The following is an 18,722-nucleotide window of genomic DNA, read 5'->3' on the forward strand; positions in this document are numbered from 1 at the left end:
AGTGCCTAGAGGGGGGGTGAATAGGCTTTTCTGAAATTTAAAACTAAAAACAGCGGATTAAACTGCCGGATATTCCGGTGAAGTCCGGATACTCCGGTATGGTCCGGAGTATCCGGTCTAGTCCGGAGTCTCCGGCCTGACAGGAAAATTAAGAATAAATTTGCACTGAGGATCACAGCTAGATTCTATGAGATGCACTAGGTCAAGAAGATGTTACTAAGCTAGAACAACAAATAAAACTAGCAAGATTGATACTATAGCAATTTAAATGACAAATGATTAAATGCACACGATCAAGTGAGTTTCACAAAATAGAACACGAGAATATATCCCGGAGTTCGGCCACCTCGCAAAGAAGTGCCTACGTCTCCGTTGAGGAGCTCACAAAGAGCCGGGTCTTCTCCAACCCTATCCTCTTCTAGCGACCACAAAGATCAAGCTAGAAATTCTTACTCAATATGAAGGTGCTTACAAACTTCCCGAGGCACACCACAAGTTTTGGGTGCTCTTCGGGCAACTCCTTTCCTTTTAGAAACCCAAAGCTTCAAAGGAAATGATCGCAGAAAATACTCGATGAAGAACTCAATGCTCAAGTGGCTTGAACTCTCTCCAAACCCACACTCTCAAATTTTTGCAAATTTGGCTCTAGAGATGATTGGAGAGGCTTTGAATGCTCTTAAAGTGCTCAAGAGGTCTCAAGGAAACCAGCCACAGCAAGCCCTAAATGCTATGGAGAGAGGGGGCATTTATAGCACTCTCTCACAGACTAGCCGTTACTGTTTTTGTCAGAGCTTACCGGAGTATCCGGTGTACACCGGAGTCTCCGGTCCTAAATCCAAAACGGCGTCAGAACGGTCACCGAACGTGTCAGAACTAGCCGTTACAGTTCTGTTTAATTATCGGAGTCTCCGGTGAACACCGGAGTCTCCGGTCCTGACAGTCTTTCCAAGAAGATTAAGTTCGGAGACTAGCCGGACCCTCCGGCATCTTCAGGTACCGGAGTATCCGGTGAACACCGGAGACTCCGGTCTTTCCTATTAAATATCAAAAAGATTAAAAGCTAACCGAGAGCCTCTGCCGGAGTCTACCTCGGAGACTCCGACTGCAAACAAAACATTTTACCGGAGTATCCGGTGAACACCGGAGACTCCGGTCTTTTTCCTTGAAAAGATTAACCCGAAGCCGAGACTCTCTGCCGGAGGCTAGCACGGAGACTCCGGCTGAGCGCTGAGTACCGGAGTATCCGGTGAACACCGGAGACTCCGGACTCAGAGAATTTTCAGAAAGAGTTTCGTGTCCGTGAGTGAATGTGTCTCTCAATTGGGTGATTCTAAAGGATCTCTTGAGCATTGAGACACTAATCGAGCAAATAAATTCATCCATCTAGGAAAAAATCTATCCTAGACTCAATTGCAAAAGTAAAGAGAATTTAAGCCCTATTTTATATCCTTCGTTGATTCTTCAATTGTTTCGACGGGCGTCAAACGTTATTTACCTTCACAACTAATGCTCATACCTGTTCAATACTCACAAAGCACGTTAGTTCTTTAATCGTTTTGTCATCAATAAGCCAAAACCCACTTAGGGGGCCTAGATGCACTTTCAATCTCCCCCTTTTTGGTGATTGATGACAACACGATTAAAGGATACATAAGGATATATGAAAAGGTTTTAAATTCTAGAAGATATGGTAAACTCCCCCTAAATGTATGCATTGTTCTAAGCAAAGTTAAGCAACAATGCATTTATTTAGGAAGTGGAACACAAGAGCTCCCCCTATATCCTAGAATCCGTGGGATGCAAAAGGTTATGAAAAGACATAGAGCACACAAAACTAATGAAAGAACAACAATCATCATACTAACATAAAGGTCTTATGAAATTAAATAGCACAAGGTTCATCACAATCCAGAATCCAATTGTCCAACAGCGAAAGAGATTTAAAGGAGACCAAAACTAAGGAAACTAAGATAAAGGATAACTATCTCTCCCCCTTTGGCATCAAGCACCAAAAAGAGATAGAGAGCCTACTCGCTGCTACCATCTTCCTCATCATCTTCTTCCTCGTCTTCACTTCCTTCGTTGCCGTCAGAGGGATCGTCTTGAGCTTGTTGTTGAGAACTTTCGGCTGCTGCTTGAGCTTCATCATACCATGCCCAAGGGTTCTCAACCTCAAAAGGTGTACTCTCCGCTTCATCTGACTCAATAGGAGAGCAAGGGGGTTGGAGATTCATGGATGTGTACATTTGTTTCTGACGATTCTCTATTTTCTTTAAGCGAGCACCTTGATTTTTGATTTCAGTGGTATTGTGAGTGCAAATCTTGAAAATTGCTTTGAGAGCACTCTTGATGAAAGAAGACCCTCGAGGTGGAGCGCGTCTCGAGGCAAACGGTCTTGAGCTAGGAGGAGCATGAGGAGGAGATGGAGAAGGAGATGGAGCTTGAATGTTCAAGGGCCTCATTCTGTATGGTTCATGCTTGATCTCCTTGACAAAAGTCTTTTTGGATATCCTTTCAATGATAAACATGAGATAAGGAGCATATCCACAACTTTTTATAGGCGACTTGGATGTAAAAACAATTTCCTCCCATAGAAAGTGAGCCACGCTGAAAGGAGCATGATCATTTGACATGGATGCAAGTAGATTTCTGGAGATACTTTGAACTGTAGTTGCATCCCCACTCTTGGGTGCCAAGGTGAGCCGGAATAGGGAGTTCAAACATCGATAGAAAGGCCTCATCCCTGTGAGTTTCCCAAACTCAACTCGTCCATGATTTAGATCCATGAACCCAATTTCTTCTAATGTCAGTTGATTCTCATTGTGAATCTGATCCCTGGAAGTATCTCTGACATCTAGATGGAAGTAGTGAGCGAAGCCTCTGAAACTGATCCTGTATTTGACTCCCTCTGTCATCCAGTGCATAATGGGATTTTCACATCCCTCAAACCACACTGTGGCATAGAATTGTGCAATAACCTCCTCGCACCAATCATATCTGAAAGCCATAATATCTTTCACCCTTTTGCTCTCACATGCTGCAATCACTTCAGTGAACACTAGGTTGTTCTTCCTGGCCATATAATCCCAATCAATCCATTGCATGGGAGTAATAGGCTTCTTCTTGGCCAAAATTACCGTTTCATAGAAGTCTGCCTGAAAGTCATTCCAGAAACGATAATCGGCAACATTCTTTTCAAAATCATATGGGTTGTTTAACCTTTCACTAACAACCCTTGATACATTCTTCATGTAGTTTAGTGTCCTTTTTGGAGCATCAACAACAGAAGCTGTTCTCCGAGGTCTGTGAAGCTTTAAGGGACCAATGACTTCATCAGCTTGTTCTTCTTCATTATCCTCGGATTCAGATGAGCTATCTTGTGCAGCACCTTTGCCTCTTTCTTCAGTAGAAGGCATCGTTCCTCGACCTCTTCCTGCAGTTACTTTGGCTGGCCCCTTTCCCCTTGCAGACTCTCGGCCTCGCATAGCTTGAGATTTGGTTCGGCAGATGGTCACAAGGTCCCTGTCACCACTTCCAGCAACTCTGCCTTCCTCGATGTGAATACCACCACTTGTGGCTATTTTGCGAACTCTTTCACCACTAGCATGGCCGCTTCCACTATCTTCTGATTGGGCAGGAGCACTTGATACTTGAGCGCGGGGATCACTTCTTTGTTTCTTCTTCCTCTCAAAAGTGTGACCCTTCTCAAAACGGTCTCCGGCCATTGCAAGAGCACCTAGAAGCAATGGAATGAATAAACAATTTGAGGAATAAAAGATTGGACAGGAAAAGCTGAAATTTCAGGCTGATACCGGAGTATCCGGTGTACACCGGAGACTCCGGTCTGCCCCGACAGAAATCCTAACAAGCTAGGGTTTTGAAGATATGGCCAACTAGAGATGAAACAAGTTTGGGAATGAGTTCTAGAGGGTACTAGAAACTATTCTACCAAAGGAAAACAACTCTAGACAAGAGCATTGAGAGATCGGGAAGATTGATGAAAACGGTACCTTTGAGCTCAAATCCTCCGGGGATTTTTGAGAAATAGAGATTTCCGGAGATTCCGGCCTTTAATCCAAGAGAGAATCGTAGCAAGACTTGAAGATCCTTGAGTTCCTCTCAAAATCGCCGGAGAGAAGGTCGTTTGGAGAGAGGACAAGAGAATAGATGGGAAGAGGTAACTGTTCGGGCTGGGGAAATATATAGAATTCTGGAGACACCGGAAACTCCGGTGTAGACCGGAGACTCCGGTCCTGACACAGGTACCGGAGACTCCGGTGAACACCGGACTGTCCGGTAACTGGAAGCAGAACGAAATAACGCTGAGTCTGTGAACAGTGTCAGGTCCGGATACTCCGGTGAACACCGGACATTCCGGGACCTGGAACTGTCACAGCAGATTTTAGAGCTGAAGGAAAATTGAAAAGGATTTACTGGAAGGAAGAAGTTGGACAAGAGGATTAATTTGTCAAATGTGATCAGCCAATCAAGCATCATTACATAACTATGATCACAAGTTACAAATTATGATCGGGAGATCAAAAAAATCCAAATAATTTTGAGAAAAACACTCAAAATGCAGTTTTCGCAAACTCTTAACTAGAAAGGCTATAAATCTACAACAAGCAAGTGTATGCAACAGTTCAAGCCACGTTCCGAGAATCTAGGACATTTAATTCACTTCTCAACTCACAAAACCTTTGCTCATCTAGTGGTTTAGTGAGGATATCGGCTAATTGTTTTTCGGTTCTCACATGGCGAATGTCAATATCCCCTTTTGTTGCATGATCTCTCAAGAAATGATGTCTAATATCTATGTGCTTGGTTCTTGAGTGTTGTACGGGATTGTTGGCTATTTTGATGGCACTCTCATTATCACATAAAAGGGGAATTTTGGGAGTTTTGTGGCCATAGTCTCTTAGAGTTTGCTTCATCCATAGGAGTTGAGCACAACATGCTCCCGCGGCAACATATTCAGCTTCGGCAGTGGATAGAGCTACGGAGTTTTGTTTCTTGGATGACCATGACACTAAGGACCTACCCAAGAATTGGCAAGTACCCGAAGTACTCTTCCTATCCACCTTACAACCGGCATAATCGGAGTCCGAATAGCCGATAAGGTCAAAGGATGACCCTTTTGGATACCAAAGCCCAAGGTATGGAGTATGAACTAAATATCGAAGAATCCTCTTAACAGCCATCAAATGGCACTCTTTGGGAGCGGCTTGAAATCTTGCACACATGCACACACTAAGCATAATATCGGGCCTAGATGCACATAAATAAAGCAAAGATCCAATCATGGAACGATATACCTTTTGATCCACACTTTTGCCTTCTCCATTGAGGTCAAGATGTCCATTAGCTTGCATGGGCGTTTTGATTGGTTTGGCATTCTCCATGTCAAATTTCTTGAGCATATCTTTGATGTACTTGGTTTGGCAAATGAAGGTTCCTTCCTTGAGTTGCTTGATTTGAAAACCGAGAAAGAACTTCAATTCTCCCATCATGGACATCTCAAACCTTCTTGTCATGATCCTACTAAAATCTTCACAAAATTGTTGATTAGTAGAACCAAATATAATGTCATCGACATATATTTGGCAAACAAATAAATCATTATCAATATTCTTAGTAAAGAGAGTAGAGTCGGCTTTGCCTATTTCAAAGCCCTTTTTGACAAGAAAATCCCTAAGGCATTCATACCATGCTCTAGGAGCTTGTTTTAGTCCATAGAGCGCCTTATGGAGTTTAAAGACATACTCGGGATGTTTGGGATCTTCAAAGCCGGGCGGTTGCTCCACATATACCAATTCGGAGATTGGTCCATTTAGAAATGCGCTCTTCACGTCCATTTGATATAACTTGAAATCATGGTGAGTAGCATAGGCTAATAAAATACGAATTGACTCTAGCCTAGCTACGGGAGCGTATGTCTCACCAAAATCCAAACCTTCGATTTGAGTGAATCCTTGAGCAACCAAACGAGCTTTGTTCCTTGTTACTATCCCATTTTCATCTTGTTTGTTGCGGAAGACCCATTTTGTCCCAATCACATTTTGTTTTGGCCTTTCCACCAAAGACCAAACTTCATTTCTTTTAAAGTTGTTCAATTCTTCTTGCATAGCCATTATCCAATCTGGATCTTCAACCGCTTCTTCTACCTTCAAAGGTTCCAAAGAGGAAACAAAAGAGTAAAATTCACAAAAATTTGCAATTCTTGAACGAGTAGTTACCCCCTTTTGTATATCACCAAGGATGTTGTCCACGGGGTGATCTCTTTGGATACTTTGATGAACACGTGGATGTGGCACTTGAGATTGATGTTGGATGTCTTCCACTTCATTATTCAAGAAATTGTTCGGATCTTCATGGTCTTGATGTTGATCTTGTGATCTCTTGTCGTCTTGATCTTGGGTTGACATTGATGGTTCAACTTGCATTAAAGAAGATGGTTGATCCCTATCTATTTGAGCTTCTTGAGTCTTTTCTTGTTCTAGGGGCTTGATTTCGCCAATTGCCATCTTCTTGATTGCTTCGCTTGGTATTTCTTCATCACCTAAGATATTTGTATCGACTTGCTCCACTTGGGAGCCATTAGATTCATCGAATGTTACGTCTCTCGCAATTTCAACACATCCGGTGGTTTTGTTGAAAATGCGGTAGGCGTAAGCATTTGAACCATAACCAAGCATAAACCCTTCATCTACCTTTGGAGCAAATTTAGAACTTCTAGATTTCTTGTTTAAAATAAAGCAGTTGCTACCAAAGACTTTAAAATAGGAAACATTTGGCTTGTTACCGGTTAGAAGCTCGTATGAGGTTTTGTTCAACAACTTGTGTAAATATAACCGGTTGATGGCATGGCATGCGGTGTTGATTGCTTCCGCCCAAAATTGATCCGATACTTTGTATTCATCAAGCATTGTTCTTGCGGATTCAATTAGAGTCCTATTCTTCCTTTCGACCACTCCATTTTGTTGAGGGGAGTATGGAGCCGAGAACTCATGCTTGATTCCTTCTTCATCAAGAAACTCTTCAATTTGTATGTTCTTGAATTCGCTTCCATTATCGCTTCTAACTCTCTTGATCTTTACTTCGAATTCATTTTGTGCTCTTCTCACAAACTTCTTGAGAATGGCTTGAGTTTCGCTTTTATCATGCAAGAAGAATACCCAAGTGAAACGTGAAAAATCATCAACAATAACTAAGCCATATTTGTTACCTCCGATGCTTATATAAGTGATTGGCCCAAATAAGTCCATGTGAAGAAGTTCCAATGGTCTTGAAGTGGTCATCACATTTTTCAAGGGATGAGATGCTCCAACTTGCTTTCCCGCTTGGCATGCACTACAAACTCTATTTTTCTCAAAGGTCACATTCGTTAGTCCTAGAATGTGTTCACCCCTTTGAAGTTTGGACAAATTCCTCATGCCAACATGAGCAAGTCGGCGATGCCAAAGCCAACCCATGCTAGACTTAGCCATCAAGCAAGTTTTAGGCATCACTCCATCCGTTGAAAAATCAATAAGATAGAGTTTACCCTTCAACTTGCCCGTGAAGACTATAGAGGCGTCCTCCCTTCTAGAGACGACCACACCCTCATTTGTAAAAAGACAATTATAACCAATTTTACATAATTGAGATACGGATAATAAGTTGTAATTGAGTGATTTTACTAACAAGACATTTGAAATGGAAGTATCATTTGAGATGGCAATTTTACCTAGTCCCATTACCTCTCCTTTTCCATTATCACCAAAAATGATGTTTTCATGAGGTCCTCCATTTTCTTCAAAGGAGAAGAACATACTCTTTTCTCCGGTCATATGATTGGTACAACCGCTATCAATGACCCAACTTGATCCACCGGAGGAGTATGCCTACAAAACAAAGTTATGCCTTTATTTTAGGTACCCAAATTTGTTTGGGTCCTTTAGCGTTAGTCACAAGCACTTTTGGCACCCACACATTCCTTTTTACAATTCTATCTTTTGTGCGGGGACCAACATAGAGAGCAACCACTTTACCATGGTGGTCTCTCTTTAGCATGTATGAAGCATAAAAAGAACATTGGGGGGCATAAGCCTTCGGTTGCCTTGTTTGAGTAGGTTGATCAACTTGTTTGCCTCCTTTAACAAACTTGAGGCATTCCACTCCATTTAATACCACACGATCATTTGGCTTGCTTGTATATTGGTCAAAACCAAGACCTCTCTTTTGTTTATTGTCTTTGGCTTAGATAGTCTTGTAAAGTGCATCCTTTGACTTATAAGTTTTGATGCATCCATATTTGACCAAAGCATTTAGCCTCTCATTTTCCTTTTGTAATGCTTGCAAGGATTCAATATTAGTTGTACAAGCATTTATTTCAAGGTTAGAACAACGAGAACATCCATTGCTAGTAGATGCATTAGATAGTAAAATTGCTTCACTAGAGTAAGAAGAGCCTTTCTTAAGAATATCAATTTGTGTTTCAAGAGTTCTATAATTTTCATCTAAACAAGATAATTTCTCTAGAAGCACGAAATTGTTACTCTTAAGCTCGGCAATTGAGGAATTGGCTAAATCACAATCTTTAGACAATTTCTCAACTTTTTCTTTCTCTTTAGCAAAGAGCTCCTCGAGTTCAAGGTTTCTCTCCTTTTCAAGGATGAGCAAGTCTTCTTGCCTCTCAAGGGTCTTTTCATGACTATCTATTGTATCCATTAGCTCCTTTATTTTAGCCATGACATTTTTATTCAAACCTTTGAACAAATTGTCACAATCACTATCATACTCACTATCACTATCTAGGAGCTTGGATTGAGATTTTACCTTGCGGTTCTTGGCCATGAAGCATTTTGGGGAGTCTCCATCATCATCATCATCATCATCATCACTCATTAAGAGTGATTTTCTTGGTGTAAGCTCATGAATAGCAATGGTGGCGACTCCTTCATCATCGGAGTCCGAGTCGGAGTTGGAATCCCACTCTTCTCCAATATGTGCTTGACCCGAATATTTCTTCTTGTACATCTTGCTCTTGTCTTTCTTGTATGACTTGACTTTATTGTCTTCTTTGTCCTTTCCCTTCTTCTTGTTTGGACAATCGGCTATAAAGTGACCAATATCGCCACATTCATAGCATGCCCTTCTTGATGTTCTTTTCTTGGGCATGTCTCTCTTGTACTTTGAATAGCCTCCTTTTCTCATGAATTTCTTGAACCTTTTCACAAAGAACGCCATTTCTTCATCTTCGGAGCTTTCATCATCACTTGTGCTTGATTCTTGAACTTGCTTGCTCTTGCTTGCCTTGAGTGCAATTTCTTTATGCCTTGAGGTTGAGCTTTGTTTAGCATGAATCTTCACTTCATTTGCTTCTTCTTCCATAAGCTCATGAGCAAGAATCCTTCCAAGCACATCACTTGGTGTGAGTCTCTTGTAATCTCTTCTCTCACGGAGGAGCGTTACCAAAGTGGGATTTCTAGGAGCGAATGCCCTAAGAAGTCTCTTGACCACTTTGTGATCATCAATGTCCTCGCTTCCAAGTCCTCTTAGCTTGTTCACAAGCACCATCATCCGATCATACATTGCTTGAGGAGTTTCATGATCCTCCATCACAAATCTTCCTAGCTTTCCCTCAAGCAATTCTATTTTAGATTCTCTCACACTTGTAGTCCCTTCATGAGCAACTTGAAGTGTGTCCCAAATTTGCTTAGCTTCCTCAAGTCCATCTACTTTGTTGAATTCCTCCGGACTCAAGGCACTAAGCAACACACTTGTAGCTTGAGCATTGCGATGCATATTTTGTTCTTCACTTGAGGTGAGCTCTTGGTCTTCCTCCGGCAGCTCAAAACCTGTGCAAACAATCTTCCAAATACTTGGATGAAGAGAAATTAAGTGCATTTTCATTTTGTGCCTCCAAGCGGCATAATGTGTACCATCGAAGAATGGTGCACGTCCGGAAGGCACGGAAATGTAATTGCTAGAAGAATTCAAACGATCAAAATTGAAAGGAACCTCACTTCCCTTTCCTTTACCATTACCATCATCACTTCTTGATGGATCATCTTTCGGACCCCTCGGACTTCCGGATGTCGACATAATAATTCCCTCCAAGCGGTGAAGCCTTGTAGGAGGTTAGGCTCTGATACCAATTGAAAGTGCCTAGAGGGGGGGTGAATAGGCTTTTCTGAAATTTAAAACTAAAAACAGCGGATTAAACTGCCGGATATTCCGGTGAAGTCCGGATACTCCGGTATGGTCCGGAGTATCCGGTCTAGTCCGGAGTCTCCGGCCTGACAGGAAAATTAAGAATAAATTTGCACTGAGGATCACAGCTAGATTCTATGAGATGCACTAGGTCAAGAAGATGTTACTAAGCTAGAACAACAAATAAAACTAGCAAGATTGATACTATAGCAATTTAAATGACAAATGATTAAATGCACACGATCAAGTGAGTTTCACAAAATAGAACACGAGAATATATCCCGGAGTTCGGCCACCTCGCAAAGAAGTGCCTACGTCTCCGTTGAGGAGCTCACAAAGAGCCGGGTCTTCTCCAACCCTATCCTCTTCTAGCGACCACAAAGATCAAGCTAGAAATTCTTACTCAATATGAAGGTGCTTACAAACTTCCCGAGGCACACCACAAGTTTTGGGTGCTCTTCGGGCAACTCCTTTCCTTTTAGAAACCCAAAGCTTCAAAGGAAATGATCGCAGAAAATACTCGATGAAGAACTCAATGCTCAAGTGGCTTGAACTCTCTCCAAACCCACACTCTCAAATTTTTGCAAATTTAGCTCTAGAGATGATTGGAGAGGCTTTGAATGCTCTTAAAGTGCTCAAGAGGTCTCAAGGAAACCAGCCACAGCAAGCCCTAAATGCTATGGAGAGAGGGGCATTTATAGCACTCTCTCACAGACTAGCCGTTACTGTTTTTGTCAGAGCTTACCGGAGTATCCGGTGTACACCGGAGTCTCCGGTCCTAAATCCAAAACGGCGTCAGAACGGTCACCGAACGTGTCAGAACTAGCCGTTACAGTTCTGTTTAATTACCGGAGTCTCCGGTGAACACCGGAGTCTCCGGTCCTGACAGTCTTTCCAAGAAGATTAAGTTCGGAGACTAGCCGGACCCTCCGGCATCTTCAGGTACCGGAGTATCCGGTGAACACCGGAGACTCCGGTCTTTCCTATTAAATATCAAAAAGATTAAAAGCTAACCGAGAGCCTCTGCCGGAGTCTACCTCGGAGACTCCGACTGCAAACAAAACATTTTACCGGAGTATCCGGTGAACACCGGAGACTCCGGTCTTTTTCCTTGAAAAGATTAACCCGAAGCCGAGACTCTCTGCCGGAGGCTAGCACGGAGACTCCGGCTGAGCGCTGAGTACCGGAGTATCCGGTGAACACCGGAGACTCCGGACTCAGAGAATTTTCAGAAAGAGTTTCGTGTCCGTGAGTGAATGTGTCTCTCAATTGGGTGATTCTAAAGGATCTCTTGAGCATTGAGACACTAATCGAGCAAATAAATTCATCCATCTAGGAAAAAATCTATCCTAGACTCAATTGCAAAAGTAAAGAGAATTTAAGCCCTATTTTATATCCTTCGTTGATTCTTCAATTGTTTCGACGGGCGTCAAACGTTATTTACCTTCACAACTAATGCTCATACCTGTTCAATACTCACAAAGCACGTTAGTTCTTTAATCGTTTTGTTATCAATAAGCCAAAACCCACTTAGGGGGCCTAGATGCACTTTCAGGATGATCCTGAATACGTTTGTTGGAGAAATAAATGGGAATGAATGCAACAGCCGGTGGTGGGGGTGTTGATCTAGTGCAAGAAGAAGTAAATGCACCGGAATTTAGACAGGTTCGGTTCGCACGGGGGCGTAATACCCTACTCCTGTATGGATACTATAACTGTCCCGAGAAAGTCCCTCAAGGATGTTGCGGGTTACAAGAATGTTGGTCTACCTAAGAACTTGAGGCTCCTTTTTCTTCGGCTGGGACTGGGCTTAGCTTTCCTCACAGTGTTCTCTCGTGCTGTGTTCTTGTCTACCCGTTCCCTCTAACCGTCTTCTTCAGCTCTGCCCTTTTTACTTGGTCTCTGTTTTGCTATTCTTCGTCTCCTCTTCTTTCTCCGTTTGTGCCGCCGACTGCTTTAAGTACCCGCCGGCCGCGACATGCCCCGAACGGAAGGAGGGGACACGAGTTCCGAGACGCCATAAATGGAAAGGGCGTCATCATTTTCTCTGGGCGAAGTGACTGGGGGTGGAAAATGCGTCGCACGCTCGGTCATCCGTCACCATAAATGCCCTGGCAACGGGCGCCGTGGGGAGGGCCCACCGGGCAGCCGCAGAGCAACCCGGCATGCCCGCCTTGTCTTGTTTCCCTGCCACAGCAGCGCGGCAGACAGAACGCCTTGGTCCTTACGACGTTGTCCCGAGATAAGCCGGATGGCACGGGACGGGACCCGTGCAATTAATAACCCCACGCCTCTCTGCCAAAACATGGCAGGAACTGACGCTGAGCGCGGCGGGAGCAGTTGGAGGTGACATGCCACGCACGCTCATTAAATGTGGCCTCGGGCCTTTGACTGGTTGACACCTCATCGGTAGGCCCCTCGAGGGTCTTTCTGGGTCATCGGGGTACCGAGTGCTCGGGGGTACTGTTCACATCCCCGAGCACTCTCTCCCGAGAATGCCTTTCCTTGTCCTCGGGGTGCCGAGTGCTCGGGGGTACTGTTCACCTCCCCGAGCACTCTCTCCCGAGCACTCTTGTATGGACCCTCGGGGAACCGAGTGTTCGGGGGCTGCCGCATGCAACCCCGAGCACTCTCTCCCGAGCACTCTTGTACGGATCCTTGGGGAACCGAGTGCTCGGGAGCTGCCGCACGCAGCTCCGAGCACTCTGTCCTGGAACTTAGCTCTCCTGATCGTCGGGGGACTAGGGTGCTCGGGGGTGACCGTACACCTCCCCGAGCACTTTCTTCCCGGTACTTGAATTCCGTGAATCATCGGGGAACTGGGGTACTCGGGGGGCCACCGACTGTGGCCCCGAGCACCTTCTCCTGGGACTTGACCTTTTCTCATCCTACAGGAGAGACCTCGTGGGATGGCGCCATGTGACGGATGGCTGGCCTGGCCTCGGGATTCGGGGACCCCCGGTTCCTGATACACCGACAATGGCCATTCAGGCCTCTTTTGGAGAGACAGATGGCTTGATGAACAATCCATCCAATCTCTCGCTCCCAACTTGTCCCTGATCATTTCGAGGAAAGTTCATAACACGAGGACCATTCAAGAGGCTCTTTTGAATCGTCATTGGGTGAGGGACCCATAGGGTGGCCTCATTGTGCAACTTTTGCTAGAGTGCCTATCTCTCTCGAACCTCGTGGATGGGATCACCCTCAAGCCTAACACACTAAACACCTTCATTTGGAAGTAGGGTTCAACTTATCATCGGTTACCGCTCGTTAATCACGATTACCAAGCTTACCGGACCACACCGCATTTGTAAACAAAACGATTTTTGAATTTGAATATAAAAAATTCAAAAAAATATAAAAATATAAAATCTTTAAAAAACTAAAGACAATTCTAAGACCTTCTATGAAAAAAAAATTAAAAATATTGTTGTTTGTATCATATTCTATAGGGAGGAAGTTTGAAAAAAAAGAAAAAAGTTGAAGTGTGTAGCTCATTTATTAACTTATATTAAGGAAAATCTTAACGTAAACACATATTTTTCTTGTATAGGGATTATCTTAAGAGGATCTTTAAAATTTGTTTCACTTAATTTAGAATTTTATTAATTCTCCATGATTTTTTACAAATTTCACAAGCATAAAATGAATATGTTAAGAAACAGCACTGTAATTAACCTTTTCATGTCTACCATTTTTTTCCTACATAAAGAATAGTATAATTAAACTAATAAAATTGGTTTCACTAATTTTGTAGGTGTGATAGGTTAGCTATGAATTAATCTAGTTACAATACATTTACACAATCCTGCATGTTACAATAACTATTTCATCAGTTTATATATTTTTAAAAGACATAGGATCATGTAAGAAGACTAAAAAAATTGGTTTCATGATTTTTGGATTAACAAAGAGTAAATTATGCATTTAAAATTGTTTAGAAATACATTTTCTCACAGAAAATATTCAACTTTCTCATGATTATAAATACTTTATCATCTAGATCATGTTACAGGGAAACCTACAAAATTTATTTCGCTTGATTTGAAGCTCGGATGAATTAGTTATTGATTTTACAAGTTTAAGCCATTTTTGATTTTTTTTTAACTTCACTAAAATTCGAGAAAACCACCCGATAAATCGCTAAAACCAAACGGTTACCGATAATGCAGAGAAATCAATTGATAAATCATTATCACACCCAGTTTTAACAATCAAAACCAGATGCGGCTGATGTGTACCCAATATGTTCAACACACATAAGGACGTCACACGTGAAGTAACAAAAACAATATTTCTATTAAATAAATATTAACTGTTACAGTAATTGATATGTATTGTCTTCTGTAAATATATCTGCAGCAGAATAGAAGCACTGGTGTTCAAAAACGTCGCAAGCAACTAACCGGAAGACACGCATAAGGACGTCACAACCTTGTCTTGATAGTCTTCAACATCTCTACTCACGGAGCAGCACCACACATATCACATGGCATAGGAAAAATAGCAAGTGTGAGCATATGGTGCGCTCAACAAGTGAGAATAATGATATGCAGACGTATATCAAGAATAGACTAATACATGGTATATTTGCATAAATACGAGTAAAGAAAAGATTATTCAGTGAATATAACTCATATAGTCCAACAACTAAGTTAACCACCTTGCAAACCATAACCATCTAGTACCACCAGTACCATAATCAAATCATTCCACCACTAACTAATCATGTGAGGATCCAAGTTGTAGGGATCAGTGACGTCCTAAGAGGGGGTGAATTAGGATACTTAGAACTATTTTGGTTCTAAAAGTAACACAAGATAAACCTATATCAATTTCTATCAAAATGTGCTCTAGGTTCATCTAATGTGTATACTCTACCGATCAAATTGCTTGCAACTTATCTAAAAAGGTAAATTGCAAGTAAGTAAATGCAGAAACGTAAATAAGGTAGAGAGAGTAAACTCGGCATAAGAATTTTTTTCCCGTGGTATAGATGGCATGAATGCTACCCCTAGTCCATATTAGAGCTCCACAAAGGATATACTCCTGATCGGCACCGGGTCACGGCTCTTGAGCCACCAAGTCACAAAGACAAGGCTTCCACCCGGATGAGCCACCAAGCCACCAAGGCAAGGTCTCACCACTAGCCTCCCTTCCGGTTCCTCGTCACTGTGATCACTTCGGATCTTGAGCCACAAAGGCAAGAGTCTCCGTGTCCCTCACAATCGTCTTGTCGTCGCTCCACACCAAGTTAGAGGATCAACAAGCTTGCCAACGAATCACCAAGACTCTAAGGTGCTTGCGCACCAAGAGGAACACTGTTGGATCACTCATTGATCCACTCCCTAGGCAGCAATCACCTAGCAACACACTCTCTAGGCCTATAAGCACTAATCACTACCTAATCTTATGTTTAATTGTCTTGGATGATTACTTTAAGCACTTTGGTGGCTTGGATGTCTTCTCGGGTGTATATAAACTTCTCTGGACTCCAGCACATTCAAATGACTGAGTGGAGGGGTATTTATAGCCTCAAACTCGCACACTAGCCATTAACCCAATGACTCTAAAAAGCCATTAACATCGGATGATCCGGTGAGAACAGTAGTACTAACACCGGATCATCTAGAGAGTACACTCTCACAAACTAGTCGTTGGAACCCCACTCAAGCCTCTATGAACACCGGATACTCTGGTGTATACTCTATCTTCATCACTGGACTTTCCGGTGAGTATACCTTAGCCATCCGAGCTAACATCTTCTCTGTGTAAATTGTTTCAGTGTATTCTCTGGTGCTTATCACATCATCACTGGACTATCTGATGAGATCACTGCATTCTCCCATTTTTCAACAATGCTCTGGTGCTTTCCTCTGGTGTGTTCAAATCAATCACCAGACTATCCGGTGGAGTCTTCTACTTCTTTGTCATCTTTGCACTGTTCATTTGTCTGGTATATTGTCCGGTGTTGTCTTACTTCATCATTAGATTATCCGATGAGGCTTTCGTGCCTCTGTCCCTCTTTGACAAAGATGCTCCGGTGAGTGTAAATACCCGGAGCACCAGACCATCCGGTGTATCATTTCTCTTGAATTTTTTCCAATTCAACCAAACTTTGTCTCAACTTCGGTGACTTCTTCATATATTGCATCCATGAGACTACTAATATATATTGTTGATAAACATGTTAGTCCAATGACTATATTGTCATTAATCACCAAAATCACAAACATGACCTAATAGGGTCATTTTCGTTACAATCTTCCCTTTTTGATGATTGATGATAACACAATCAAAGCAAGTGACAAATAATAAATGATTCCAAATATAAAGAATAAATGAGCACAAAGTCTTACCACATTGCTTAGATGCATGTTCTTATCACTTAGTTCCCATTTGTTGTGGCTCCTCCTTTCTCTATTACCATTATCTCCCTTGATTTGACCTAAGCAAGCGCTTCTCCTCCTTCGTTAACCTTCATGTATTTTGCACTTTCTACAATCTCTCCATATTGTTCATCTTGCATTCCTTACTTTGGTCATCAAACTTCTCCCTCTTTGTTAACAATTTCCTAAAAAAAGATTATATACACATTGAACTTAAAGGGAAAAACATTAGAGCACACAGGAGAGAGATTCATGGGGTAGTTGATTGATGCCATTGAGCTTAGTAACAAGCACATGGTATTTCTCATTGTGCACATTCTTTATGCCTTCATGTATTTCAATGAGACTATTCCAAATATCGTGTGCATTGGTGAAAGAATAAACACGATTAAATACATCAACACATATAGATGATAAAAAAGTATTCTTTACAAATACATCTAATTGCCTCTCCTTATTGGTGATACGAGATTCCATCCCTTCTTCGGTGACTCTCCAAACATCTAAGCCTCTAGCTTGCAAATAACAAGACATTAGAATTTTTCAACACGGGAAATTTGTGCCATCGAAAAGTGGAGCACTATGGGAATCCATCTTAACCCCGGACGTCACAACTCTAAGATGTTAAGTCTATTAAGAGCACGAGGCTCTGATACTAAATATAAGGATCGGTGACGTCCTAAGAGGGGATTAATTAGGACACTTAGAACTATTTTGGTTCCAAAAATAACAAAACATAAACATACATCAAATTCTATCTAAATGTGTTCTAGGTTTATCCAGTGTGTCTACTCTACCAAACTTAGCATGTCTACTCTACCAAACTTAGCGCTTGCAACCTATCTAAAAAGGTAAGTAAATACGAAAGCATAAATAAGGTAGAGAGAGTAAACTCGGCATAAAGATTTTTCCCATGGTATTGATGGCATGAATGCCACCTCTAGTCGACGTTGGAGCTCTACAAATGATATGCACCCGGTCAGCACCCGGTCACGGCTTTTGAGCCAGTAAGTCACAAAGATAAGGCCTCCACCGGGATGAGCCACTAAGCTACTAAGGCAATGTCTCATCACAAGCCTCTATTTCAGTTTCTTGCCACCGTGATCACTTTGGAGCTTAAGCCACAAAGACAAGAGTCTCCACGCTCCCGCACAATCGTCTTGCTGTCGCTCCACATCAAATCAGAGGGTCAACAAGATTGCCGCCGAGTCACCAAGACTTTAAGATGCTGGCATACCAAGAGATACACTATTGGATCACTCCTTGATGCACTCTCTAGATAGCAATCACCATGCAACTCACTCTCTATACCTATAAGCACTAATCACTCACTAATCTTATGCTTAATTATCTTGGATGATCACTTTAAACACTTTGGTGGCTTTAATGTCTTCTCAGGTGTACATGAACTTCTTAGGACACCAGCATACTCAAATGACTGAGTGGAGGAGTATTTATAGCCTTAAACTCATGCACTGGCCGTTAACCCAACGGCTCTGAAAAGTTGTTAACAACGGATTATTCGGTGAGAACAATAGTATTAACTCCAGATCATCCGGTGAGTACACTCTAACAAACTAACCGTTGGAACCCCACTCAAGCCTCTGCGAACACCGGACACTCCGGTGTATACTACATCTTCATCACCGGACTTTCCAGTGAGTATATCTTAGCCATCTGAGTCAACATCTTCTCTGTGTAAATTGTTCTGGTGCATTCTTCGGTGCTTATCACACCATCACCGAACTATCCGGTGAGATAATTGCATCATCCACTTTTTTCAACAATGCTCCGATGCTTACCTACGTTGTGTTTAAATCAATCACCGGACTATCCGGTGGGATCTTATGCTCCCTTTCCATCTTTGCATTGCTCATTATCCGGTGTATTGTCTGGTGTTGCCTACACTCGATCACCGGACTATTCGGTGAGGCTTTCATGACTTTGTCCCCTTTTGACAGATATGCTTCGGTGAGTGCAAATACCCGGAGCACCGGATCATCCGGTGTAGTCATTTCTCCTGAGACTTTTTCTAATTCAATCAAATTTTGTCTCGCATTCGGTAGCTTTTTAATGTATTGCATCTATGAGACTTACTAACATATATTCTTAATAAATATATTAGTTCCAATAATTATA

Source organism: Phragmites australis, chromosome 11 (genome assembly GCF_958298935.1).
Source record: "Phragmites australis chromosome 11, lpPhrAust1.1, whole genome shotgun sequence".
Taxonomy (NCBI): domain Eukaryota; kingdom Viridiplantae; phylum Streptophyta; class Magnoliopsida; order Poales; family Poaceae; genus Phragmites; species Phragmites australis.